Source organism: Coregonus clupeaformis, chromosome 40 (genome assembly GCF_020615455.1).
Source record: "Coregonus clupeaformis isolate EN_2021a chromosome 40, ASM2061545v1, whole genome shotgun sequence".
Taxonomy (NCBI): Eukaryota; Metazoa; Chordata; class Actinopteri; order Salmoniformes; family Salmonidae; genus Coregonus; species Coregonus clupeaformis.
The window spans coordinates 12,637,260-12,664,405 of NC_059231.1; the positions used below are offsets into that span (position 1 = coordinate 12,637,260).

The 27,146-nt window shown below is 45.6% G+C and overlaps 1 pseudogene; it reads left to right on the forward strand.

Moving 5' to 3' along the window:
• The window catches only part of LOC121554910, a 47,177-nt pseudogene that overhangs the window by 7,321 nt on the left and 12,710 nt on the right, over positions 1-27,146 (forward strand).

Below are 27,146 nucleotides of genomic sequence, written 5' to 3' on the forward strand. Positions count from 1 at the left end.
CTTCTGTAGTGGCCTATTTCCTCTGACTGACTGTCTGCTGTAGTGGCCTATTTCCTCTGACTGACTGTCTGCTGTAGTGGCCTATTTCCTCTGACTGACTGTCTGCTGTAGTGGCCTATTTCCTCTGACTGTCTGCTGTAGTGGCCTATTTCCTCTGACTGACTGTCTGCTGTAGTGGCCTATTTCCTCTGACTGACTGCTGTAGTGGCCTATTTCCTCTGACTGACTGTCTGCTGTAGTGGCCTATTTCCTCTGACTGACTGTCTGCTGTAGTGGCCTATTTCCTCTGACTGACTTTCTGCTGTAGTGGCCTATTTCCTCTGACTGACTGTCTGCTGTAGTGGCCTATTTCCTCTGACTGTCTGCTGTAGTGGCCTATTTCCTCTGACTGACTGTCTGCTGTAGTGGCCTATTTCCTCTGACTGACTGCTGTAGTGGCCTATTTCCTCTGACTGACTGTCTGCTGTAGTGGCCTATTTCCTCTGACTGTCTGCTGTAGTGGCCTATTTCCTCTGACTGACTGTCTGCTGTAGTGGCCTATTTCCTCTGACTGACTGTCTTCTGTAGTGGCCTATTTCCTCTGACTGTCTGCTGTAGTGGCCTATTTCCTCTGACTGTCTGCTGTAGTGGCCTATTTCCTCTGACTGACTGTCTGCTGTAGTGGCCTATTTCCTCTGACTGACTGTCTGCTGTAGTGGCCTATTTCCTCTGACTGACTGTCTGCTGTAGTGGCCTATTTCCTCTGACTGACTGTCTGCTGTAGTGGCCTATTTCCTCTGACTGACTCTTCTGTAGTGGCCTATTTCCTCTGACTGTCTGCTGTAGTGGCCTATTTCCTCTGACTGACTGTCTGCTGTAGTGGCCTATTTCCTCTGACTGACTGTCTGCTGTAGTGGCCTATTTCCTCTGACTGACTGTCTGCTGTAGTGGCCTATTTCCTCTGACTGACTGTCTGCTGTAGTGGCCTATTTCCTCTGACTGACTGTCTGCTGTAGTGGCCTATTTCCTTTGACTGACTGTCTTCCGAGGAATTTGTGAAAAGCATTCCCTTGGGATGAGCATAGTGATTTAACACACGTTTAATTATTCAGTAGATATATTGAGATACTCAAATTCTGCCTGACATTTGAGTTCAGTGTTCAAACTTGTTTCTTGTATCCTCTAACCTGATTTAGCATAAGGCTAAGCCTACAATGTTATTTCTTTGGAACGTTGTTTTAGGAGGATACCCTACTTTCGTTGGGCACACCTTCTTTTCTAACGCTCATCTATGGTATTCATCATGATGCTCCCCCTTGGAGTGTCATTGTGGAAGGGAATGAGATCTAAGCCACTCCCTGTCTGATGACTGCTGTTGTGGTCCTCAGTAGCTCAATTGGTAGAGCATGGAGCTTGTAACGCCAGGGTAGTGGGTTCGATCCCCGGGACCACCCATACGTAAAAATGTATGCACACATGACTGTAAATCGCTTTGGATAAAAGCGTCTGCTAAATGGCATATTATATTATATTATTATTATATTTTGATGGTGTAACAGGTTTTCTTGTTACTGTGCCAACAGGCTTTTGTAGTTGGCTGCTTGTAGTCCACAGGGGAACGACCACCTCTCAGGGACAAGGCCTAGGTTGACTGGCGCCTCCTATACTGCCAATACACTAACTGATAGTCATGATGTGGAAATTCCATTGAATAACTGATAGCCATGATGTGGAAAGCCCATTGAATAACTGATAGCCATGATGTGGAAAGCCCATTGAATAACTGATAGCCATGATGTGGAAAGCCCATTGAATAACTGATAGTCATGATGTGGAAATTCCATTGAATAACTGATAGCCATGATGTGGAAAGCCCATTGAATAACTGATAGCCATGATGTGGAAAGCCCATTGAATAACTGATAGCCATGATGTGGAAAGCCCATTGAATAACTGATAGCCATGATGTGGAAAGCCCATTGAATAACTGATAGCCATGATGTGGAAAGCCCATTGAATAACTGATAGCCATGATGTGGAAAGCCCATTGAATAACTGATAGTAAAACAAGGGAACTACAACACATTCCCCATTGCAAATAGACCACTAATCCAAATACTAGCCTATTCTGCAACAGGAGGTCAAGTATGAGGGTGCAAGTCCGTGGTCTTTTAAAAGTGCTTCCTTGTATTGTCTTGCTCCCTTGAGGTTTGACTTGTGTCCTCTCTCAGACAGCGTTATAACAGTATTGGCTTCTACTACTGTAACGTACTAACCAACTGTTTGTTGTTCTCCCAGGCAGGAGATTATGAAGTGGAATGGCTGGGGGTACAGCGACTCCAAATTCCTCTTTAACAAGAAGGGTCAAGCAGAGTTTACGGGCAAAAGGTACAGTACACTGTCTCGACATTTTCAACCGTTTTACTCTCATGAAGAAAATGTATATTGTCTATGACGATCTGTAGGCTAAATAATTTATTCACATTTATTGATAGAATTCTCAATCTGGATTGTTCACTCCTTTGCACAGGCTGCCGCCTAACACTCGTTCCGACATTTCTTGATTTCTTGTTTTTTATTTATTTAAATAGTTGATTATTTATGTACTTGTTTGACATTATACTGCATTGTTAGGAGCTAGTAACATAAGCATTTCACTGCACCCTCTATAACATCTGCTAAACTGTGTATGCCAGGGTTTCCCAAACTCTGTCCTGGGGCCCTCCATGGGTGCATTTTTTGGTTTCTGCCCGAGCACTACACAGCTGATTTAAATAACCAACTCATCATCAAGCTTTGATTATTTGAATCAGCTGTGTAGTGCTAGGCCAAAACACTAAAGGGCCAGGAGCGAGTTTGGGAAATCCTGGTGTGCGTGATCAATAAACTTTTGATTTGAAAACCTCCCGCTCCTCTCCAGCCTCATTCAGAGTGGGGTGCTAGTGCCATCTAGTGGCTGGTATCTGTACTCTGCTAATCTTGCCTTGAGTTAGTCCCAGACATCAAATCAATGAGTGGGATTATTAGCTGTTTGAAACTCCCCTTATTGCCTTTCATGCAAATGTTTCTTCTTACCATGGGTGCTTTTGTTTTGTTTATGCTAACAGTTGTCATGGGATCATATGTTGAGTGCTGATGTAGGAAATGATTAATTTTAATCTCTGTGCGTTTTTAAAGAAGCCTAACCTATTGTCTCTCTACTGTCTGATAACTGAGCATGACTTCAACCCACACTGACTTCAATCCACACTATTGCCTCTCCACTCTCTCTGATAACTGAGCATGACTCCAAGCCACACTGGCAGCAGAATGGATTGCTCTTTTCATTGGCACACCTTCATCTTCTGTTTTACACCTTTTATCTTTGTCTTGCGTGATGGAGGCAGAGAAGGTGATGTATGCTTAAAGAACAGAAAGCCTGTCAGACTTAAAGCTAATAGATGTGGTAGACTATGCTGCGTGTATATCTGTTTGAGTAATGGGGAGGGTTGTACGGGATGCTGACCAGCAAATGGTTCCTCTGTTATTCTTTACTAGAAGTTCTATCAACTAATAATAATAATAATATGCCATTTAGCAGACGCTTTTATCCAAAGCGATTTACAGTCATGTGTGCATAAATTTTTGTGTATGGGTGGTCCCGGGGATCGAACCCACTACCCTGGCGTTACAAGCGCCGTGCTCTACCAGCTGAGCTACAGAGGACCACAACTACATCTTACTATTCTGTGCTGTCTCTGCGTGGCTTGAGAGATGGAAGAAATGAAAGTGAATGAGATTTCATTAAGGAGTGTGTTTAATGGTCTGCTGGACAAAGGCAGACTACAGTCCCCTGATGTGCTGGCGGCGGTTCAATTATATAGCGTCTGGCCTGGGCTGGCGTTCGACGGGGACAGCGCGGTCACTGGGCTCGCCTAATAACCTCCATTTAAGCTCAAACAACCACACACTGACTCCATACCAATGACAGACAGTATGTATTTCAGCAGTTCCTAGCAGAACACAGAGGTCAGAGGGGATGTGTTTTATGAATTGGGTCAGAAGTCCTTAGCTTTCTTCTAATCCTGTGTTCCGGTTCATTCCAGGTGTAGGCTAAGTGGGAAGACCCTGCCCAGTTTGCAGGACTGGTTTGAGAACACCTTTTGGAGCCAGTGTGAAGCATAAAAGCCCTGCAACTGTAAGTGTAGTTTGGTTTCAACCCTCATGTCTCCTGTTGGTGTGAATTCTAAGTTAATGGCTCCTCCTCCCCCCTCCCCCTCCTCCCCCTCCCCCCCTCCCCCTCCCCTTCCCCCTCCCCCTCTCCCTCTTACCCCCTCCTCCTCCTCCTCCCATGTCTTTGTTCCAGCCTGTCCTGAATGCCAGCGCTGTGCCACCGCCCAGTCTGAACAAGGCGTTCGTAGAGGACCTGAATGCCACAGGCATCCCATTCTCCAATGAGGCAGACGACAGGGTGTTCCGTGCCCACGGTGAGGCATGCTGGGAAGGCTCTGGTCCTCCAGGGGGCTAGGAGTAGTCTCATACGGACACCGTGTGAAAGTTGATCATGAGGACGTCTCTATTTTTACACGTGCGATACACAGGAACACAGCAGCATGAACTAGAGTAAAGTCATTTAATGATGAACATCACACTAATTATACTGATCATACAATCATAATTGCTTTTGTCGTAGTATATTTAACGTTGTTCTTATGTTAACAGGTCATTGCTTACATGAAATCTTTGCTCTCAGAGAGGGGAAGAAATTTGAGCGTGTTCCAGTGTTCCAGATGTGGTGGTGTGGCCAAGTGAGTTTTACATCGCAACTATTTTTAATGGCCCAGGTTTCCCCCCCCCTCCCTTCATTGCATTGGTTTGCTTCTCATCATCCTGGCTCAGGTGATTTAAAGGGCTAATCTCTGCCGAGGCGTAGGGATATTGATATGTATGAGCGGTGGCTTAATAAGAAGCGTCAGCGGGAGGGCGTTTGACACCCAATACACCAGGCCCAGCAGAGTATAGTCATGAATCATGGCAGGCACCATTTTATCATGCACATTTGTGTTGACTGATGGCTGGAATATGATTAGCAGACTCTGTGCCAGTGTTTATTCCCTTCACCGTGAGTACTCTTGTTATCGACGTAACACTAATTTATAGCTGTGTGTTATATAATGACATGGGATAAAATGTTGTTATGTATCCTTTGCCTCCGCAGACCGCCACAACGATGTGGTGAAACTTGTGGAGCTGGCATGCAAGCACAATGTTTGTTTGATACCGTACGGCGGTGAGTATTTTACTGCTGCAAACCCAACAGTACAATATATTTTCCAAACTTTAAAACATATTTTAGACTAGAATGGTATGCCCTGTCTTGACCATGTGGCCTGACCAGGGAAAGGGTTGGTTATAGCCTAGTGCTAGGGCCCAGAGTTTTCCCCTGGTCAGAGTTTTCCCCTAACCCTAACCCCTCCAGTCTCCTGTCCTCCTTCCAGGAGGGACCAGTGTGACCAGTGCCCTAGAGCGGTCGGTCAGCACGGAGGATGCTCTCAACAGGAAAGGTAGCGGTCGGTTAGCACGGAGGATGCTCTCAACAGGAAAGGTAGCGGTCGGTTAGCACGGAGGATGCCCTCAACAGGAAAGGTAGCGGTCGGTCAGCACAGAGGATGCTCCTATATCCACATCAAAGCTTATTCAGATGTCCAGCTGTGACTCTCTCTCTCTCATTATCTTACTTCGGGAGAATCCTGTAGCATAAATTTGCTAAACTTTTCTCAGAGAAAATACTGTGAGGGAAGGAAACCCAATAGGAAACAGCATTTAGTAGCAGTACAGTATCACAGAGCTGTTGGACAGCTGCCTGCCTAGGGGATATATTGGCTAGTCCAGCAATCACTGAGGAGGTGACGTAAATACCAGTGACCAGTGCGCTGGGTCAAGGGTCACAGGGCATAGCGGGTCTGAGGGAGTCACATGAAAGACTGTGTATGACCACTTTATTACCTCTGGAGAATGAATGATGGCTCCGTGGGAGCTCAAGCTGGGCCGGGGGGGCCCGGGGGGCCGGGGGGGGGGGACTGGAGAGGTTAACCTTTTGGAATCTATCTGACTAACACTGTGTCCTCCCCACGGCCCAGTCCTCTAGTAACGACAGCCACATGTTTGTAGCTCACTGGAGGGAACAAGTGCTACTGAAATACCCCCCCACAGCCACATCTTCAACAAACAACACGAGCTTGGCTGTTATTACCTTTCTCGTTTGGTAGATATTCTGGTCACCACAGCATCTGGTTTTTTTCTCACAGTCGTAATAAAATGCTGCACACTGACCTTTTTTGAGCTCTAGAAGTAAGACCTCAACAACTGGAATGTATTTGAAGGCTGTAATTCAATGAGTGAAGGCGGTTTTCGAGTGCAGCCATGGGGATATGCTGTCAACACTACTGTATTCATTAAAATCCTCTCCCTCTAACCTGCATCGGATGTATCGGACACAGCCTGCTTTTCATCTGGGCTAAACTCATAAGGCATTGAACACTATTTTAATTTGTTTGTCCCTAGTGGTCTAAACAATGTAATTTTCTTTTGTTTGTCCTAGTGGTATAAACGATGGAAGCAGTGAAATGTTATGACCTCATGAGTTTTTTTTAATCTGCAGAACCGCATTATTGTGGACTGACGAGAAGTATTTAGTCGCCCACGTTGAAGCTGGCATCATCGGTCAGGATTTGGAGAGATTAGTAAGTGCCTTGCCTTCATAATTACTAAAGCCATTTCATACTGAATGATCTCCCATGAAAGGGCTCATGTTATTAAGACGGGGCAAGTATACGCTTTCATCTACAGGATCTTTCACCTGTAGCCGGCCTTGCCTTTCCACCCTGGCTTAGTGGTTTACAGGGAGTGCAGAGCTCCCATGCTAGGCAGGTCTGAATAGGAGAAGGGGTAACTACGTTGGAGCTTGAGGCTCGGGCGATGAGCAGATGGCACCATTAAGCTAATTCAGAAAAATTGAGAAGGAGCCAGTGTTTGTTGTGGAGGAATGCGTGCTCTGCGTCTCAAGCAGGCTCCACCTTTGCCTATAGAGAAGGGCCATTTTGATGGAGCAGATGGCTCTGCATTAAAAACTGCCTGTCGGGGTGAGCTGTGCCATGAACGCACGGCCTGACTCTCCTCACGTCACCTGGAAGAGGGGAGCCATTAGAGTAGAACCTGCCTGCCTGCTGCTGACCAGGGGCCCGGCACGGAGACCAGGGGCCCGGCACGGAGACCAGGGGCCCGGCACGGAGACCAGGGGCCCGGCACGGAGACCAGGACTGAGTTTGGGAAAAACCCGTAGGTCTAAACTCAGCTCCTACGAATACTGATGAGTGTTTCTTTGTCACTCTCCCTCTCCCCAGCTCAACGAGAGTGGCTACTGTACGGGGCATGAGCCAGACTCCACAGAGTTCAGCTCCCTGAGTGGCTGGGTGGCCGCTAGAGCATCAGGCATGAAGAAGAACCTATATGGTAACATCGAGGACCTGGTATGTTCCCTCTCTCCGACTAACTGATCTTACTAGGCGACTGTAAATGGGCAAACGGTTGTAACGTGAAGTTGCACGTGCGACTATCCAAACACACTTGCGTCATGCTAACGTATGGGAACCATGCTATTTGGTTTTCCTGTGACCAAGAGGCCTGCTTGTTTTGGTTAAGCTCTGCCAATGATTGACAGAATGTAGCCTTGAATATGAACTCAGCAACCGAGGTACCGCTTGTTTTAACCTGGATATTTCACTCCTCTCTGCTGCGATTTTAAAGTCAAGCTAAGTGACTTGAGCTGCCATCTTGTTTGTCCTATATCCAGGTGATTCACATAAAGGCGGTGACCCCTCGAGGGGTGATGGAGAAGAGCTGCCAGGGGGCCGCGCATGTCCACTGGGCCAGACATCCACCACTTTATCCTGGGCTCAGAAGGTAAGACTCACCTCCTCACAGGGATCATGACTTCAACATGATAAAAGTTGACCCTATGTGCAGTGTGTATATAATGTAATGGGATAACCAGTCAGGTGAACGTTTATCCAGGGTGGGAGAAGAGATCCAGTTATGGGGGGGAAGGGTATTGGTTTTGGGCCTCTGTGCATCATGCCTACCTTTGAGAGATCCAGTTATGGGGGGATGGGTATTGGTTTTGGGCCTCTGTGCATCATGCCTACCTTTGAGAGATCCAGTTATGGGGGGATGGGTATTGGTTTTGGGCCTCTGTGCATCACGCTTACCTTTTGAGAGATCCAGTTATGGGTGGAGGGGTATTGGTTTTGGGCCTCTGTGCATCATGCCTACCTTTGCCCCCACCCCTTGTGACTCCTGGCACTGCAGCTGTGGATACATGCCCCTAACAAAGCACTGCAAGCTGTTTACTGACTATACACTGGGAGCCGGGCAGAGATCTCCATCTGGACTCATTACAATGTATACTTAACACACATCTGCAAATGAAAACCCAACTAGATGTATTTAATTTAGTCCTATCATCTCTTTTTAAATTATCTTCAGTTCAGGGACACAAATAGTTTGAAATAAAGTGGAGAATGGGGGTGGCTCAGATGGCCTACTTCCTGTGCAGAGTAGTTGTTCCTCAGTTAAATGGTACCAGGCTTGAGTTTTGGTTCTATTTGAGCCTGGTGGCTACTGTGAAGCCAGACCCTGTTGGGTAGGAGAGGAGACAGGACCTCCTAGTCCCCGGTCTGTCACTGTGTGGGCTCCTGGCTGGGTGGCCAGCTCTGCTGCTGGAGCTGAGCGAGAGAGAGGGGTCATACCTCTGCTTGGTCTCATTACGATATCTCCCCCTGCACAGGCATCCCACACACTGACAGACACTAGGCCACAACAACAGAACCTAGCACTGGAACCCAAACACTGCTCTGCATGTTAACCAGCCAGGCATACTATAAATCCTCTTCTCAGTCAACACCCAGTATCCCTCCTCTTCCTAGTCCCTGACCTTGGAGTGGCCTGAATACCAAAGTAGTTCCCTCCACCCTTCTCTAAGCAGTGGAATAATCAATAATAATCAGGTTTCTGTTTCAAAGGCTCTCTCAGCCATGACCAATGTTATGCAGGTGTGTGAAGCTGGCCAGCACTAATCGAATGTTGTGTGGAGTTAATGCCATGTGAAACTGCCTTCTTTGATTCCCAATGAGTGGCCTCTAGTTTCAGCCACATGGCCCCCACGTCAGGCTGGTCCGGCCCCCATGTCAGGCTGGTCCGGCCCCCACGTCAGGCTGGGCTCCCCCCCACGTCAGGCTGGTCCCCCCCACGTCAGGCTGGTTTCCCCCCACGTCAGGCTGGTCCCCCTCCCCCACGTCAGGCTGGTCCCCCCACGTCAGGCTGGTTCCCCCTCACGTCAGGCTGGTTCCCCCTCACGTCAGGCTGGTCCCTCCCCCCACGTCAGCCTTCTCCCTCTCTCTGTCTCTCTGTCTCTGTGTGTGTTCTACCTCCACCATAGAAGAGGCCCAGGGTATGTGCCGAGGCGTGATGATGGAGTCTCATCAGTGTATGGCTCGACTTGACCTGACAATATGTAATTATTGTGGATATTTTCTCAAATTAGTCAACGTTCACAAACACTCATTAAGCCTTTAGGAAAACATCTGTTTTTTTTAATGGAAGTCATAATCGACATGTCTGATATTAAATAAACATCACATTTCGTTTTCCTCCTATAAACTGGTGACGGAATGATGATGGCTTTGCCTCGCTGAGGTTATCACTGTTTACTGTGTGATGTCAAAAGATCATCTTTGTTAGAATCCATTCCACCGTTCAGCTTTTGTAGAGACAGTTACTCCATCTATGCTCTCCATGGGAATTGTAATCAACACTAGGCTAAACAAGGATGCATTCATTTGCATAGTTTGGCCCATTAGTTTTTCCATATTGGACCAAGTGGGAGTTTTTTCTGTCTAAGAAAACAACAACAACAACAACAACAACAACAACAGTGCTGGGGTTGCATCTGAAAAGGCTCCCTTTGACCAGTGCCCTATAGTTAAACATAGGGTAGGGAGGATTCTACCTGTCACTAAACCAAGGTGGAATATAACCCATAAAGCGGCAGACATAGTGGATACTTTGTGGAGTCAGGGGTCATGCTGGGAGCCCTGGGTGAGGTGATAAAGGTCCTTGTGTCCCGGGACTTCCTTTTGATATGTACCTGTTTTTATTTCCTCAAACCCCCAGTCGATAAATCTCACTGGTCTCTTGTGGGCAACATGAAACCAGATCACAGAGGAGAAAAGTAACATATACTGTAGGTCTCCACCAGTGATGTAGTGGTAAAACATTTTACATTTTAGTCATTTAGCAGACGCTCTTATCCAGAGCGACTTACAGTTAGTGAATACATATTTTTTTATACTGGCCCCCCGTGGGAATCGAACCCACAACCCTGGCGTTGCAAACGCCATGCTCTATCAACTGAGCTACATCCCTGCCGGCCATTCCCTCCTTCCCCTAGACCTACACAAGGCTGGAATGGGCTACAAGACCATCGCCAAGCAGCTTGGTGAGAAGGTGACAACAGTTTGTGCGATTATTCGCAAATGGAAGAAACTAAAAAAACTGTCAATCTCCCTCGGCCTGGGGCGCCATACAAGATCTCACCTCGTGGATTTGCAATGATCATGAGAACGGTGAGGAATCAGCCCAGAACTACACGGGAGGATCTTGTCAATGATCTCAAGGCAGCTGGGACCATAGTTACCAAGAAAACAATTGGTAACACACTACGCCGTGAAGGACTGAAATCCTGCAGCGCCCGCAAGGTCCCTCTGCTCAAGAAAGCACATATACAGGGCCGTCTGAAGTTTGCCAATGAACATCTGAATGATTCAGAGGAGAACTGGGTGAAAGTGTTGTGGTCAGATGAGACCAAAATCGAGCTCTTTGGCATCAACTCAACTCGCCGTGTTTGGAGGAGGAGGAATGCTGCCTATGACCTTAAGAACACCATCCCCACCGTCAAACATGGAGGTGGAAACATTATGCTTTGGGGGTGTTTTTCTGCTAAGGGGACAGGACAACTTCACCGCATCAAAGGGACGATGGACGGGGCCATGTACCGTCAAATCTTGGGTGAGAACCTCCTTCCTTCAGCCAGGGTATTGAAAATGGGTCGTGGATGGGTATTCCATCATGACAATGACCCAAAACACACGGCCAAGGCAACAAAGGAGTGGCTCAAGAAGAAGCACATTAAGGTCCTGGAGTGGCCTAGCCAGTCTCCAGACCTTAATCCCATAGAAAATCTGTGGAGGGAGCTGAAGGTTTGAGTTGCCAAACGTCAGGCTCGAAACCTTAATGACTTGGAGAAGATCTGCAAAGAGGAGTGGGACAAAATCCCTCCTGAGATGTGTGCAAACCTGGTGGCCAACTACAAGAAACGTCTGACCTCTGTGATTGCCAACAAGGGTTTTGCCACCAAGTACTAAGTCATGTTTTGCAGAGGGGTCAAATACTTATTTCCCTCATTAAAATGCAAATCAATTTATAACATTTTTGACATGCGTTTCTCTGGATTTTTTTGTTGTTATTCTGTCTCTCACTGTTCAACTAAACCTACCATTAAAATTATAGACTGATCATTTCTTTGTCAGTGGGCAAACGTACAAAATCAGCAGGGGATCAAATACTTTTTTCCCTCACTGTACTATACATTGCTTTATCTTGGCCAGGTCGCAGTTGTAAATGAGAACTTGTTCTCAACTGGCTTACCTGGTTAAAAAAAGGTGAAATAAAAAATATATATATATACATTTTATGGACACAGTCCAATAATTATATTTTGTTTGTTTTTACTCCTGAACTTCCTCCGATCATTTTCATGATGTCCATCTGGTATGCTTCTATATGCCATATCTTTCTAACTGTGCTCTTTCACAAAAGCTCTCAATATATAACCTATATACTTATTATGGACACAGTATGCTTTACATTAGTTATCTTGTTGTTATTAGTTGTTATAGGTCCCAACATTCAGCTCCATTCAACACCACCCATCTATCTCTTAAAACCATCCATATTGGATATCTATTTGCCATATATTTTTCAACTGTACTGTGATGTTCTACAAACGTTCTGAACCTTTCTATTCTCATTGTTTCTACAGTTTGTGAATTGAAAATAAACATTTTTGCTAAAAGTAATATTATATTATTGATCGATTGACTATGACTTTTCAGATCACACAGTAGTGCTATCTGCAGGGTCAGCTCCATGCAAATATTGCAATCCTTCAGCCATTCCTGGACCTGTGTCCAGAAATCGAATCGAACCCACAACCCTGGCGTTGCAAACGCCATGCTCTATCAACTGAGCTACATCCCTGCCGGCCATTCCCTCCCCTACCCTGGACGACGCTGGGCCAATGGTGCGCCGCCCATGAGTCTCCCGGTCGCGGCCGGCTGCGACAGAGCCTGGATTCGAACCAGGATCTCTAGTGGCACAGTTAGCACTGCGATGCAGTGACTTAGACCACTGCGCCACTCAGGAGTACAAAAAACAATAGGTCTCCACCAGTGATGTAGTGGTAAAACAATAGGTCACCACCAGTGATGTAGTGGTAAAACAATAGGTCTCCACCAGTGATGTAGTGGTAAAACAATAGGTCACCACCAGTGATGTAGTGGTAAAACAATAGGTCTCCACCAGTGATGTAGTGGTAAAACAATAGGTCACCACCAGTGATGGCCAAGTCTCCTGAGTGGCGCAGTGGTCTAAGGCACTGCATCGCAGTGCTAACTGTGCCACTAGAGATCCTGGTTCGAATCCAGGCTCTGTCGCAGCCGGCCGCGACCGGGAGACTCATGGGCGGCGCACAATTGGCCCAGCGTCGTCCAGGGTAGGGGAGGGAATGGCCGGCAGGGATGTAGCTCAGTTGATAGAGCATGGCGTTTGCAACGCCAGGGTTGTGGGTTCGATTCCCACGGGGGGCCAGTATAAAAAAATATGTATTCACTAACTGTAAGTCGCTCTGGATAAGAGCGTCTGCTAAATGACTAAAATGTAAATGATGTAGTGGTAAAACAATAGGTCTCCACCAGTGATGTAGTGGTAAAACAATAGGTCACCACCAGTGATGTAGTGGTAAAACAATAGGTCACCACCAGTGATGTAGTGGTAAAACAATAGGTCACCACCAGTGATGTAGTGGTAAAACAATAGGTCTCCATCAGTGATGTAGTGGTAAAACAATAGGTCTCCACCAGTGATGTAGTGGTAAAACAATAGGTATCCACCAGTGATGTAGTGGTAAAACAATAGGTCTCCACCAGTGATGTAGTGGTAAAACAATAGGTCTCCACCAGTGATGTAGTGGTAAAACAATAGGTCTCCACCAGTGATGTAGTGGTAAAACAATAGGTCTCCACCAGTGATGTAGTGGTAAAACAATAGGTCTCCACCAGTGATGTAGTGGTAAAACAATAGGTCTCCACCAGTGATGTAGTGGTAAAACAATAGGTCTCCACCAGTGATGTAGTGGTAAAACAATAGGTCTCCACCAGTGATGTAGTGGTAAAACAATAGGTCTCCACCAGTGATGTAGTGGTAAAACAATAGGTCTCCACCAGTGATGTAGTGGTAAAACAATAGGTCACCACCAGTGATGTAGTGGTAAAACAATAGGTCTCCACCAGTGATGTAGTGGTAAAACAATAGGTCACCACCAGTGATGTAGTGGTAAAACAATAGGTCTCCACCAGTGATGTAGTGGTAAAACAATAGGTCTCCACCAGTGATGTAGTGGTAAAACAATAGGTCACCACCAGTGATGTAGTGGTAAAACAATAGGTCACCACCAGTGATGTAGTGGTAAAACAATAGGTCTCCACCAGTGATGTAGTGGTAAAACAATAGGTCACCACCAGTGATGTAGTGGTAAAACAATAGGTCACCACCAGTGATGTAGTGGTAAAACAATAGGTCACCACCAGTGATGTAGTGGTAAAACAATAGGTCTCCACCAGTGATGTAGTGGTAAAACAATAGGTCACCACCAGTGATGTAGTGGTAAAACAATAGGTCTCCACCAGTGATGTAGTGGTAAAACAGTAGGTCACCACCAGTGATGTAGTGGTAAAACAATAGGTCTCCACCAGTGATGTAGTGGTAAAACAATAGGTCACCACCAGTGATGTAGTGGTAAAACAATAGGTCTCCACCAGTGATGTAGTGGTAAAACAATAGGTCACCACCAGTGATGTAGTGGTAAAACAATAGGTCACCACCAGTGATGTAGTGGTAAAACAATAGGTCTCCACCAGTGATGTAGTGGTAAAACAATAGGTCTCCACCAGTGATGTAGTGGTAAAACAATAGGTCACCACCAGTGATGTAGTGGTAAAACAATAGGTCTCCACCAGTGATGTAGTGGTAAAACAATAGGTCACCACCAGTGATGTAGTGGTAAAACAATAGGTCTCCACCAGTGATGTAGTGGTAAAACAATAGGTCTCCACCAGTGATGTAGTGGTAAAACAATAGGTCACCACCAGTGATGTAGTGGTAAAACAATAGGTCTCCCACCAGTGATGTAGTGGTAAAACAATAGGTCTCCACCAGTGATGTAGTGGTAAAACAATAGGTCTCCACCAGTGATGTAGTGGTAAAACAATAGGTCACCACCAGTGATGTAGTGGTAAAACAATAGGTCTCCACCAGTGATGTAGTGGTAAAACAATAGGTCACCACCAGTGATGTAGTGGTAAAACAATAGGTCTCCACCAGTGATGTAGTGGTAAAACAATAGGTCACCACCAGTGATGTAGTGGTAAAACAATAGGTCACCACCAGTGATGTAGTGGTAAAACAGTAGCTGGGGAAGCACTGATCTCCTTTCTCTGTGAGCTAATTAATGCTCTCTATACTTTCAATGCATTTTTCAGCAAAATGTGGGTAAATAAAAAAGGTGCGTGAACTGCTAGTAAGGCCAAGCGTTGTTAAAGCATCATTTTAAGTTACACAATAAAACCTAACCACAACCAATGTCAGGCTATCGTTTTAACACCATTCTTGTATGAGAACCTTTGTTTCTATAATATGTACCCCTGTGTTTTCCCTAGGAAGCCTTGGTGTGGTTACCGAGGTAACCATGAAGATCCGGCCCATCCCAGAGTACCAGAAGTACGGCTCGGTGGTCTTCCCTAACTTTGAGGCGGGCGTGGCCTGCTTACGAGAGGTTGCCAAGCAGGTCAAGTACATTTCCATCTTGGTGTTCAGTGTTTGTACGGTATGGTCTTTCCTATTGAAGATCTCTGTATACTGACAGCATTAGTTCACATCTATCCAATCACGTTAAAAAGTGAGGTGTGGTTGTGATCTTTAACCTTTGGTTATATAATGACAGTCGCTAAACTATGCAGATCAATGCTACATTGTAGTGTACAAACAAAGTGGTTGGGTTATGATTGGCAGATCCCCAATTCTGGGAAGGAATGATAATGAAGCCTCACCAACTCTTACTGGGTAGTGACGACTACATGCTAGCTAATGATTTGTGCAGCTCCAATCGTTGGTTGGTACAGTGGTACAGCTTATAACACACAATGAAAGTATCGACCATTGAGCCCTGGCTTGTCACGGACATACCCACATACTACCAGGAATATCTACTCATGTCTCGAGGTTGTGTAGCAAATGTTATTTCAAAGTCGATTCAAAGGTTTTTCTCTCAATTTAAGAAACGTAATGCAGATCAAAACTTCACTCGAAAAATCACTGGAACAGTGTGTGGGATGGGGAAATGTTTACGGTGTTTAACACATGCTCCTGAATGATGATTTTCTTTCTCTCCCAGAGGTGTGCACCGGCCTCCATCCGGCTCATGGATAACAAACAGTTTCATTTCGGTAATTCAACATCATTCAGAACCCTGCCATTTGATCTCTGTAAAGGAACCGTTTGATACAATGCCTTCAGAAAGTATTCATACCCCTTGACTTAGTCCACATTTTGTTGTGTTAGCCTGAATTCTCACCCATCTACACACAATACCCCATAATGACAAAGTTTAAACATGTTTTTAAAATGTTTGCAAATGTATTGAAAATGAAATGTAGAAATATCTCATTTACATAAGTATTCACACCTCTGAGTCTATACATGTTAGAATCACCTTTAGCAACGATTACAGCTGTGAGTCTTTCTGGGTAAGTCTCTGAGCTTTGCACACCTGGATTGTACAATATTTGCACATTATTCTTTTGAAAATTCTTCAAGCTCTGTCAAGTTGGTTGTTGATCATTGCTAGACAGCCATTTTCCAGTCTTGCCATAGATTTCAAGCGGATTTAAGTAAAAACTGTAACTAGGCCACTCAGGAACATTCAATGTCATCTTGGTAAGCAACTCCAGTGTATATTTGGCCTTGTGTTTTAGGTTATTGTCCTGCTGAAAGGTGAATTTGTCTCCCAGTGTCTGTTGGAAAGCAGACTGAACCAGGTTTTCCTCCAGGATTTTGCCTGTGCTTAGCTCTATTCTGTTTATTTTTATCCTAAAAAACTCTAGTCATTGCCGATGACAAGCATACCCATAACATGATGCAGCCACCACCATGCTTGAAAATATGAAGAGTGGTACTCAGTGATGTGTTGTGTTGGATTTGTCCCAAACATAACACTTTGTATTCGGGACATAAAGTTGATTTCTTTGCCACATTTTTTGCAGTTTTACTTTAGTACTTTATTGCAAACAGGATGCATGTACAGGCTAACTGCTTTCACTCTGTCATTTAGGTTAGTATTGTACACTAACTACAATGTTGTTGATCCATCCTTAGTTTTCTCCTATCACAGCCATTAAACTCTGTAACTGTTTTAAAGTCACCATTGGCCTCGTGGTGAAATCCCTGAGCGGTTTCCTTCCTCTCCGGCAACTGAGTTAGGAAGGACACCTGTATCTTTGTAGTGAGTGGGTGTATTGATACACCATCCAAAGTGTAATTAATGACTTCACAATGCTCAAAGGGAAATTCAGTGTCATTGTAAAAAACCTCCCTGGTCTTTGTGGTTGAATCTGTGTTTGAAATTCACTGCTCGACTGAGGGATCTTACAGATAATTGTATGTGTGGGATACAGCGATGAGGTAGTCATTCAAAAATCATTTAAAATACTTACTACACACAGTGAGTCCATGCAACTTATTATGTGACTTGTTAAGCACATTTTTACTCCTCATCTTATTTAGGCTGGCCATTTAGAAAGGGATTGAATACTTATTGACTTAAGATATTTCAGCTTTTCATTTGTAGTTCATTTGTAAACATTTTTGAAAAAACGTAATTTCACATTGACATTATGGGGTATTGTGTTTAGGCCAGTGACGAAAAATCTCAATTTAATCCATTTTAAATTCAGGCTGTAACACAACAAAATGTGGAAAAAGTCAAGGGGTGTGAATACTTTCTGAAGAGCCTGTATCTCTTTGTATAACACGGGAGCTCAGAAGTGAAGCCATACTCTGTGACTGCTCTCTGGCTCTCCACACTGCCTGTGACTGCTCTCTGGCTCTCCACACTGCCTGTGACTGCTCTCTGGCTCTCCACACTGCCTGTGACTGCTCTCTGGCTCTCCACACTGCCTGTGACTGCTCTCTGGCTCTCCACACTGCCTGTGACTGCTCTCTGGCTCCCACTGCCTGTGACTGCTCTCTGGCTCTCCACACTGCCTGTGACTGCTCTCTGGCTCTCCACACTGCCTGTGACTGCTCTCTGGCTCTCCACACTGCCTGTGACTGCTCTCTGGCTCTCCACACTGCCTGTGACTGCTCTCTGGCTCTCCACACTGCCTGTGACTGCTCTCTGGCTCTCCACACTGCCTGTGACTGCTCTCTGGCTCTCCACACTGCCTGTGACTGCTCTCTGGCTCTCCAGACTGCCTGTGACTGCTCTCTGGCTCTCCAGACTGCCTGTGACTGCTCTCTGGCTCTCCACACTGCCTGTGACTGCTCTCTGGCTCTCCACACTGCCTGTGCTGTGGGGCTGACCTTGTTTCCATTTCTGAGTCCTTGACTCTGCCGTTCTTTTTAATTGCCATTTGGCCTGCTTTTGGAATCCATTTGAGAAAATAACACTGCATTGGCAACGTTTCTTCATGTATGCTTTATTTTTCACCCTCAGTGCAACGCAGCAGAGTTCAATTGATCATTATTTCACCAGTGGAGTAACTAGCTGCACACACGAGTCGTGGATTGAAGCCCGATGAAAAATGACTGTGGTAACAATTAAGCAGTTGTTTTATTGAAGTTTTACAATATTGTTTGTTGAGGTCTGGTGGAAGGAATGTGGCATTGGTGCCAGACATCTTTGTGAAGTTCTTCAGTCCCCTGGGATCTCATTACGCTCCCTATATTCCCACTTCTTAGCTTTTAAGCAGGCAAGATGAAGCTATTCGGTTTCTCACTAATAACTGAACCTCAGTCAGGACTCTATGATGGGATACCTTCTTGGGCTTATTAGTGCCTTGTCTTCCCTTTTGAATCACCCTGTTTGCTGAGTGAAGGGGTCTGATAGGTCTGCTGCTGAGTGAAGGGGTCTGATAGGTCTGCTGCTGAGTGAAGGGGTCTGATAGGTCTGCTGCTGAGTGAAGGGGTCTGATAGGTCTGCTGCTGAGTGAAGGGGTCTGATAGGTCTGCTGCTGAGTGAAGGGGTCTGATAGGTCTGCTGCTGAGTGAAGGGGTCTGATAGGTCTGCTGCTGAGTGAAGGGGTCTGATAGGTCTGCTGCTGAGTGAAGGGGGTCTGATAGGTCTGCTGCTGAGTGAAGGGGTCTGATAGGTCTGCTGCTGAGTGAAGGGGTCTGATAGGTCTGCTGCTGAGTGAAGGGGTCTGATAGGTCTGCTGCTGAGTGAAGGGGTCTGATAGGTCTGCTGCTGAGTGAAGGGGTCTGATAGGTCTGCTGCTGAGTGAAGGGGTCTGATAGGTCTGCTGCTGAGTGAAGGGGTCTGATAGGTCTGCTGCTGAGTGAAGGGGTCTGATAGGTCTGCTGCTGAGTGAAGGGGTCTGGTGTATTTCAGAATGGGACCGGTAGTGTAAAATACAGGGCCACGTATCTCAGTACGCTAGCTAGATGAAAGATGAGAATGGCAATTAAATGAGCATTAAGAAGAGCAGGGAAACATGACCCACCGTAGGTATAATCGCCCTCTTTCTGGTCGTTGAGGATTTCATTAAAGGGTGATGGCTGCAGGACACCTAAAGACCCACAATTGGAATGGAAACAATGGGGTCAGTAAGTGATGAAGAGACTGAGACAGAGTTCAGTCTCAACAGAGTGACTCAGGACTCCATCCTGCTTCATAACCGTCCCATCAGCTCCAGTGTCCATAGGCGCTTTGTGTGTCCAATCAGGAACCAACCAAAAACGTGCGGTGGCTGAGGAAGACTGATATGGCCGTGTCAAGCCCGCTTCCCCTCGGAAAGCCGCTGATTTAATGTCCCTGTCGCAGCCAGCCTACTGGCAACATGTCAAGTTATTCACACGTTACCATAAATGTTCCTTATTTTGTTCCCAAACCCAAATAAATGTGACTGCTGCCCTGTTGGAGTCCTGGAGGAAACAGGGAGGAGATGGGTGGGCTAAATGTGACCAAATGTGTGAATTACCGATATCAGTGGTTCCTCTAAACTGTATTGTCCACAAGACAGAGGTCCACTTGGCTTCGTGTTGAGGGACTTGACCCTCCTTTTCTATTTCTACAGGTCATGTCCTGAAGAAGTGTCATCCGTTTTCACACATTTTGTTGAAGGGTTAAAGAAATTCAACATCACCAAGGTAAAGATGTCTTAATGCTTCGGCAGGAATCCTACTCCTCATTTCTCTCTGTTAAGTCATTTGTACTTTTTGGAAAGGGTTAATCAAATTTTACTTCCCTGTTTACCCCAATTGAAAGGTTTCGACCCCCACCAGTTGGTCGCTGCCACCCTTCTGTTTGAAGGGGACCGCGAGAGGGTCCTGCAGCACGAAAAACAAGTTTACGACATTGCAGCAAAATTTGGGTACGTCGCCTCTCGCCTCACCGCCCCCCCCCACCGCCCCCGCCCCCCCCACAGTTTCCATTCCTCAGTAGATGTTACTCAACATGAATCCTACATTTGTGAGGGTTAAGATCCCCATGTTGGTCTGAAATGGTGTCTTCAGCACAACCCGAGAACACATACAACACATGACGAAAGTTAGGCCTAGCTTGGACCCATTTCCCTATGTACAGTTGAAGTTGAAAGTTTACATACACCTTAGCCAAATACATTTCAACTCAGTTTTTCACACTTCCTGACATTTAATCCTAGTAAAAATTCCCTGTCTTAGGTCAGTTAGGATCACCACTTTATTTTAAGAATGTGAAATAATAATAATAATAGTAGAGAGTATGATTTATTTCAGCTTTTATTTATTTCATCACATTCCCAGTGGGTCAGAAGTTTACATACACTCAATTAGTATTTGGTAGCATTGCCTTTAAATTGTTTAACTTGGGTCTAACGTTTCAGGTAGCCTTCCACAAGCTTCCCACAATAAGTTGGGTGAATTTTGGCCCATTCCTTCTGACAGAGCTGGTGTAACTGAGTCAGGTTTGTAGGCCTCCTTGCTCACACACGCTTTTTCAGTTCTGCCCACAAATTTTCTATAGGATTGAGGTCAGGGCTTTGTGATGGCCACCCCAGTACCTTGACTTTGTTGTCCTTAAGCCATTTTGCCACAACTTTGGAAGTATGCTTGGGGTCATTATCCATTTGGAAGACTCATTTGCGACCAAGCTTTAACTTCCTGACTGATGTCTTGAGATGTTGCTTCAATATATCCACCAAATTGTCCTTCCTCATGACGCCATCTATTTTGTGAAGTGCACCAGTCCCTCCTGCAGCAAAGCACCCCCACAGCATGATGCTGCCACCCCGTGCTTCACGGTTGGGATGGTGTTCTTCGGCTTGCAAGCCCCCCCTTTTTCCTCCAAACATAACAATGGTCATTATGGCCAAACAGTTCTATTTTTATTTAATCAGACCAGAGTACATTTATCCAAAAAGTACGATCTTTGTCCCCATGTGCAGTTGCAAACCGTAGTCTGGCTTTTTTATGGCGGTTTTGGAGCAGTGGCTTCTTCCTTGCTGAGCGGCCTTTCAGGTTGTGTCGATATAGGACTAGTTTTTTCTGTGGATATAGATACTTTTGTACCTGTTTCCTCCAGCATCTTCACAAGGTCCTTTGCTGTTGTTCTGGGATTGATTTGCACTTTTCGCACCAAAGTACGTTCATCTCTAGGAGACAGAACGCGTCTCCTTCCTGAGCGGTATGACGGCTGCGTGGTCCCATGGTGTTTATTTTTGCATACTATTGTTTGTACAGATTAACGTGGTCTCTTCAGGGATTTGGAAATTGCTCCCAAGGATGAACCAGACTTGTGGAGGTCTACAATTTTTGGCTGATTTATTTTGATTTTCCCATGATGTCAAGCAAAGAGGCACTGAGTTTGAAGGTAGGCCTTGAAATACATCCACAGGTATACCTCCAATTGACTCAAATGATGTCAATTAGCCTATCAGAAGCTTCTAAAGCCATGACATCATTTTCTGGAATTTTCCAAGCTGTTTAAAGGCACAGTCAACTTAGTGTATGTAAACTTCTGACCCACTGGAATTGTGATACAGTGAATTATAAGTTAAATAATCTGTCTGTAAACAATTGTTGGAAAAATTATTTGTGTCATGCTCAAAGTAGATGGCCTAACCGACTTGCCAAAACAATAGTTTGTTAACAATACATTTGTGGAGTGGTTGAAAAACTAGTTTTAATGACTCCAACCTAAGTGTACGTAAACTTCCGACTTCAACTGTACTTTAGGCCTTGCTTGGACCCATTCCCATAGTTCTAAGTAGTGGAGGAGCTGGTGTGAATCTGTGAGCTCGGCTAAATACTAAGACTAAAGAGCAGCGTGATGGATCACCTGGTGCCATCCTCTTGTCAGGGCTACTTTGATGATGGGAGGGGGGGGGGTGGGTCGGGGGACAACTCCCTCTGGGAGATGGGGATAGGGTTGGGGGACAACTCCCTCTGGGAGAGGGGGATAGGGCTGGGGTTGGGGTTGGGGAGGGAGGGACTGGCTGTCCTGATTGATTGTTAGGCAGATCAATAGAGGCCCTGGTGGAGATATCAGCCGGAGAGGGATTCTCTCTCCATTCAATATGTCTTCTGCTTAAACTACGACAGCAACAAACCTGGGTTCCTCTGAGTTTTCCTACCTGTTCAATTCACCTGCACTCATGTGGAATCCAGGAAACATTTAGTATCTCTTTGCCCTTCTTAACAACCCTATAGACAACTGAAAGGCAAAACCCAATCAGTACACACTTGTGTTGTGTCGTACCACAGGAGTCAGTGGTAGTGAAGCTGTGCTGTGAGGCCCCTGTCTGAGGTGCCTGAGGGCCTCTGGGCTGGGCCCCAGCCCGCCAGGAACCACACGGTTCAAATCAAATGTTATTGGTCACATACACATATTTATCAGATGTTGTTGCGGGGGGGGGGTAGCGAAATGCTTTGCGTTTCCACATGGTTCCACGCCGTTACAGAGGGACCATGTCATACTGTAGCAACTCACTCCCTCCCTCCATTGGACACACCACATCCTAGTTTTCAAGTTTTATTAGTCGTCTGTACAGGATACACAATGGGATACATCGTCCAACGAAATGCTTACTTGCAGGTTCCTTCTGGACAATGCAACAACAATAAGAAATAGTAAAAGATAAGAATAGGAACACAAAGTAAATGTCTCAGTAGAATAGAACAAACATTTTAGCATCAGTATAATACAGGAAGGGACAATTTATAGGAACACGTTTACACGTGTATTGGGGAAGGGGGGAATGGGGCAGCGGTAGTATTTGGAGAGGACCTAGTCATCATAAACAAACCTTTTCATTAAAACACCACCTATGAGAAATAACATTATATTCTTGGTGACCCTATGGTTTGTGTAACTCCTTGGCCCAGTGCACAGCTTCCACTCCATTCCTCAGGTCACAGGCTTAGTGCCCTCAGGCAATATCCCTGAACAATTCATGAGTTTAATCATTGAAAAGGCCTGTGTGTTGCGTTTTAGTTTTTCCATTATTTCAAGTCAACCATCATCGCCTGTCAAGAGCATGTGATAGATTGGGTGGGTCTGTAAGGGATATTTTAGTTTGTTTTTAAGAAACGAGGGGAGAAAAGAACAAGTAAATCAATACAGTGATTTCTTAATGAACGCTTCCTGATTAAGTTTGGGTATTAGATTAACATTTGATTACCCGCGGCGGGTGATGGATGTGTGGGTGAATTGCAGGGATGCACGGAGCGTCAATCATTGACCTGTGCATTGGGGTAGTGACAGGCATCTGTGGTCAGGGAGAGATGACCGGGCCAGAGAGGAACCTGTCAAATATGAACCCTGTTATCTGCTTCCAGGGGCCTGGCAGCAGGAGAGGACAATGGGCAGAAAGGCTACATCCTGACCTTTGTCATCGCTTACCTCCGGGTGGGTCATTACACGCCCTGTTGTCCTCTGTTGTCCTCTATTCTCCCCTGTTGTCCTCTATTCTCCTCTGTTGTCCTCTGTTGTTTTCTATTCTCCTCTGTTCTCCCCTGTTGTCCTCTATTGTCCCCTGTTCTCCTGTTGTCCTCTACTCTGCTCTGTTGTCCTCTATTATCCTCTATTGTCCCCTGTTGTCCTCTATTCTCCCCTGTTGTCCTCTATTCTCCTCTGTTGTCCTCTGTTGTCCCCTATTCTCCTCTATTCTCCTCTGTTGTCCTCTATTCTCCTCTGTTGTCCTCTATTCTCCTCTGTTGTCCTCTATTCTCCTCTGTTGTCCTCTGTTCTCCTCTGTTGTCCTCTATTCTCCTCTGTTGTCCTCTGTTGTCCTCTATTCTCCCCTGTTGTCCTCTATTGTCCCCTGTTCTCCTGTTGTCCTCTATCCTCTATTCAATTTATTTATTTATATTCTCCTCTGTTGTCCTCTATTCTCCTCTGTTGTCCTCTATTCTCCTCTGTTCTCCTCTATTGTCCTCTATTCTCCTCTGTTGTCCTCTATTCTCCCCTGTTGTCCTCTATTCTCCTCTATTCTCCTCTACTCTCCTCTGTTGTCCTGTTGTCCTCTATTCTCCTCTGTGGTCCTCTATTCTCCTCTGTGGTCCTCTATTCTCCTCTGTTGTCCTCTATTCTCCTCTGTTGTCCTCTATTCTCCTCTGTTGTCCTCTATTCTCCTCTGTTGTCCCTTATTCTCCTCTATTCTCCTCTGTTGTCCTCTATTCTCCCCTGTTGTCCTCTATTCTCCTCTGTTGTCCTCTATTGTCCTCTATTCTCCTCTGTTGTCCTCTATTCTCCTCTGTTGTCCTCTATTCTCCTCTGTTGTCCTCTATTCTCCTCTGTTGTCCTCTATTGTCCTCTATTCTCCTCTGTTGTCCTCTATTCTCCTCTGTTGTCCTCTATTCTCCTCTGTTGTCCTCTATTCTCCTCTGTTGTCCTCTATTGTCCCCTGTTCTCCTCTGTTGTCCTCTATTCTCCTCTGTTGTCCTCTATTCTCCTCTGTTGTCCTCTATTATCCTCTGTTGTCCTCTATTCTCCTCTGTTGTCCTCTATTGTCCCCTGTTCTCCTCTGTTGTCCTCTATTCTCCTCTGTTGTCCTCTATTCTCCTCTATTCTCCCCTGTTGTCCTCTATTGTCCTCTATTGTCCCCTGTTCTCCTCTGTTGTCCTCTATTGTCCCCTGTTCTCCTCTATTGTCCTCTATTTTCCCCTGTTCTCCTGTTGTCCACTATTCTCCTCTATTGTCCTCTATTGTCCCCTGTTCTCCTGTTGTCCTCTATTGTTACAGATACAGGTATCCTGTGTCTTTTTGTGTTTTTCCTCTCCTTCTGCCCTAATCACAGGTGTCCTGTATGTTCCTGATTGGTGGTCGTTGGGGTGTCTGCTGATTGCTGAGGTGGACCAATCAGTGGACATTCCTCTGCATTGCACCACCTGTTTCTGGGGTTTCAATCACACATCCCATTGTTTAAAAGCCAGTCAGTTGTGTTTGTTGGGAGAGACTATTTTCCGTATGTGAGTATGGATACTGAGGTGTCCTGTGTTTTGTGTACTCACTCATTTGCTGGTTACTCTGTTTGGTAACTTTGTTGTGTGTTTCTGGGAAAAGGGGAATTTAAGCAAGTTGCCCTTGGGCATACATTACCCGGACCACCCACTGTATTTTTGTATGATTAGCAGTAGCTTAGCGGTTCTTGAGGCAGGCAAGATCAGTTTAGGTTTTTTTTACACTATTGTTTCATTTCTTGGGTCCTGCTCAGCCCTTTTTCCCAAACCTTTACCGTGTGTTCAAAAATAAACCTTTTATGTTTGACGGTAGTTTATGGTTGTCGTGTAGTTTTTGTTCTCACTGTTTCATGTCACGATACTAATTTGCATGAATTATGTTACGGGTCTCTTGTCCATCCACCCTAGACGTTTAAAGCCACGGAGTTCGTAACATCTACTCTCCTCTATTCTCCTCTGTTGTCCTCTATTCTCCTCTGTTGTCCTCTATTCTCATCTGTTGTCCTCTATTCTCCTCTGTTGTCCTCTATTCTCCTCTGTTCTCCTCTGTTGTCCTCTGTTGTCCTCTATTGTCCCCTGTTCTCCTGTTGTCCTCTATTGTCCTCTGTTGTCCTCTATTGTCCTCTGTTGTCCTCTGTTGTCCTCTATTCTCATCTGTTGTCCTCTATTCTCCTCTATTGTCCTCTGTTGTCCTCTGTTCTCCTCTGTTGTCCCCTATTCTCCTCTGTTCTCCTCTGTTGTCCTCTATTGTCCTGTTGTCCTCTATTCTCCTCTGTTGTCCTCTATTCTCCTCTATTGTCCCCTGTTGTCCTCTATTCTCCTCTGTTGTCCTCTGTTCTCCTCTGTTGTCCCCTATTCTCCTCTGTTCTCCTCTGTTGTCCTCTATTGTCCTGTTGTCCTCTATTCTCCTCTGTTCTCCTCTGTTGTCCTCTATTGTCCTGTTGTCCTCTATTCTCCTCTGTTGTCCTCTATTCTCCTCTATTCTCCTCTGTTGTCCTCTATTGTCCTCTGTTGTCCTCTATTCTCCTCTATTCTCCTCTGTTGTCCTCTATTGTCCTCTGTTGTCCTCTATTCTCCTCTATTCTCTTCTGTTGTCCTCTGTTGTCCTCTATTGTCCTCTGTTGTCCCAGTGTCCAGAGATGGAAGGAACACGTACACAAAGGCTGCAGAATGTGACCTCCGAGATATCTGGCCTCTCCGTTTAGTCAGTGATGTCATGTTGTCGTTCATGAGTAATTGCCACAGTGAAAAGCGCTGGTTTTTCTTATTGTGACACACCATTTAGTTGCTTTATTCTTCTCTTGTCACATATTGTCCCCTTCTAAAATCCAAATACTGCGGAAATACTAATGTTTTAATGTTTATTTTTTTCTTGTCTTTTATCTCAAGGACTTCGGGATGGACTACTATGTGGTCGCAGAATCGTTTGAGACATCGGTGCCTTGGGACAGGTAAAGTCAACCTTTGTAAATGAACAAGTGTCTCTGAACTGGTGTGACAATTCTATATCACTCTCTTCCCACACAGTCATTTTGAAGAGCTCCCAAAATATGTAGTCTCTCTCTCTCTGTCTCTCTGTCTCTCTCTCTCTGTGTAGGAAGGAAGACTGCCTCTTTAGCCCCAGCCTGACACTGTGCTGGGGGACAGAGTGAGACACGGCCAGTGGGACACATTCATGTGTGAGATGGAACATGAATCTCCAACATACAGTATTGGGTATTGTCAGCCTGTTATTTCAGTGTAAAACCCTGCCCATTAGAAAACCACACAGTTCTTCCCACCCATGCACAGAAATGACTGCGACACAGACGCCAACACACGCATGCTCAGCACTCCACTGTGTAGACTGCATGATGGGGATCAGGCGTGCAGACGAGCCAATGTTCAGGGCTCATTACCCCTCCTCCTCCATCTCTCCACACTCGGCTGCACTTGCCTAGAGGCCAGAGTGAACCAGTCTCTCCCAGCTACACCTACCTAGTACTGCTGCAGTCTCCATAATGCTGTCTACCTAGTACTGCTGCAGTCTCCATAATGCTGTCTACCTAGTACTGCTGCAGTCTCCATAATGCTGTCTACCT